Genomic DNA, 2739 nt, shown 5'->3' with positions numbered 1-2739 from the left:
GCAGCCTGCTCCAGTGCTTGGCAACCTTTTCACTGAAGAAATTGCTCCTAATATCAAATCTAACCTGCCCCGATGCAACTTGAGGCCATTTCCTCGTCCTATCACTTGTAATACATATAAACATATATTTATTCCCATTTGTAGAACTTTCAGAAAATATATTTAAAATTGCAAATAATTCCTGCCCTTCGTAACATTCTTTCTTTAATTTTTCTTATCAATATTTTGCTAAGATTGGTACTAACACCACAAAACTTCCTGGAAAGAATGAGCATTAAACTTTACGAGCATTCACTTTTACTGTTTTCAGTAAGAATGTTTTGTATATTTGTTTGTCTAAAGCAGGGAACACTTTCTTTTGAAGTTTCTGACTTTGTAAAACTTTTGTGAATCCAAGCATATTCTTAGGGGAGGAAAAAGGAGAAAAACCTGGAAAAAAGGAGGCATGAAAATTGTGAAAATATGAAGGGATGGGAGGCATGAAGTCCAGGTGGTCTTCTTTGTTATCTGTGTGTTAAATATATATCACGTGAGATATTTACAGACCCACACACTCCTTTGCTCCTTTGGGGCTTCCAAAGATATTAGTTTGTGATCAGGCATTTGGCATTTGTAAATACAGAGTCTCATAAAGCTTTGATAAGATACCGAAAAGTTGCAGCTGTCCAGAACTTACTTGGAAAAATATTTAATGACCTATCCAGTGATTTTATTTCTGTTAGGATGTGTGCCAGACACATAACTGATCCCATCAAGTCTGCCAAAACAGTCATAGCACATCTCCCATTTTTCTTCGTGGTTCTTGGTCTGTATTCTGCTGACCATCTACATCTGACACAAGGAAGCAGAATAAAAGCTGTGGTGCTGTCTCAAGCACTCCAGGCTATCAGCCATCATCTCAGAGGGCAATTTCTTTAAGGACAGTCTATCTCTCCTGCTGCTCTGTGCCACTGGACTTGGCTTTCCTGATTCCATCCCTTCTCTGTGCTCCAAGAGGATGCTTTATGTTAATCAAGTGACTGTTTTACCCTGGACAGTCTTATAAATAAAAGCACCTTGAGAAGAAAGAGATAGATACACTGAGAAACTTCCAGTCCTGACACTGTTCCTTGAGCTATATTGGATGCATCAATATTTACCCTTTCCAAACTGTTAAATCTAAGTCTTATTCTGCTTAGGAGGGGGACAATTATATAAGACCTCAGAAGTTCCATATTAACATAAGCCTAGCTTGCTGGAGGGAAAAACTCCCTGGATATAAGCAGGGCTTCGCCTGAGGATGGGTGTCACACCTGGTTACCATTTTCGAATCTATTTCTTAGAAGATCAGACCCAGTGCCTTACTGAAAACTAGTGATTTTTCAGGCTTCTGTATTTAGGTGACAGCCAGGGGGAAATGTTAATGTAATACATTTCGGTGCAGGTGAACAGAAGCTGAGTGGTTCACCCACTGTGTCTGTGAAACACTCATTTAAATGCCATTGCTGTGGCTCTTGACTGCTCTTCAGTTCAAGCTGGGGCATTCACTGCTAATTCAGCAATGATGATGTGGGGTAATGTTGTCTATAACAGTGAAGACATTTGAAGTACCTTTGTGTTTTCTTCGAAAAAAATGTAGGGAATTAAGACAGTGCTAGTGTTGTACAAAGTCTTCTAGGCTGTGTGGAAAACAGAACCCAAGAGATTCAGAATTCCACACTCTGGGGCATGGGTTTAAAAAAAAAACAAACAACAAACTGTCAGTCTTTGGACAAAATGATAGAACTTGGCTGTAAGAGCCTGGTACTCATCCTGTTTCTTATTGATTTATTAATTTTATTTAAATAAATCCATTTGAAACTAACAAGCTTAACTCAAAAGCACCACAACATGATGCTGCAGCACCAAAGAATTTTTTTTGTTTATTTTTATTTATCCACACTTTACAGAGTTACAGAAGTGGGATAAGACATGGAATAAATGCTGAATAATTTTTTACTTACCACAAAAAATTAAGAAACCTTTTTCTAGGTTGCATTTCAAGTGTTGAGCAGAGCAGGTTCTTTGGTGACAGCCAAATTAATGCCTTCACAGCCACAGGGAATGCCTTGAAAGTACCTCACTGAGTCCTGTTGTTTTGTGAAAAGATGACTTTTCACGTGTTTCCCTTCCTGCCTCATTGAGACACAAGACCACACAGAAATGCTGCAACAGAACCAGGGGCAGAATTCAAGCAAATTCCCTGCAGAGGATATTCTGTTCACTCATGTGCCATTACTGTGTTCTCTGTATATTTTGTTTGCAATTTCATAATATTTCATAATATTAATGTCTCTAATATGAATGTATTTTCCCCCAGTTTTCATTTCCTCCCACATACATGCTCAAAGCCATATAAGTCACATGGACACTAAATCAAAAGGAGTCACAAACTGTGGGATCTACTGTGTACTGTGTTAAATCAGGACTAGCTATGGAAGCCAGACAAAACCTACTATGTAGCTGTGAGTTCAGACCTGCCTAGATGAAGTTGAAAGGGTCTTTGTCAATGTCTTTCCTGGGGGTACATTTGAATATGTGTGAAGATATTGTGATTTAAACAAAAATAAATCCATCCACATCATAATTGAAATTTCTATTTATTAATAAGTGGTGCAGTTTTTAAAGACAGAACATAAAAAAATCAGTTAAGAAGTATTGTTTGCATAATATATTGAAATAAACATATTAAAGTTGTTCAAATATTGGACAGTGCCAGAA

This window comes from Empidonax traillii, unplaced genomic scaffold (genome assembly GCF_003031625.1).
Source record: "Empidonax traillii isolate 1590-97213 ecotype Southwest subspecies unplaced genomic scaffold, ASM303162v1 scaffold598:size422692, whole genome shotgun sequence".
NCBI classification, from domain to species: Eukaryota; Metazoa; Chordata; class Aves; order Passeriformes; family Tyrannidae; genus Empidonax; species Empidonax traillii.
This window is presented reverse-complemented; position numbering follows the sequence as displayed.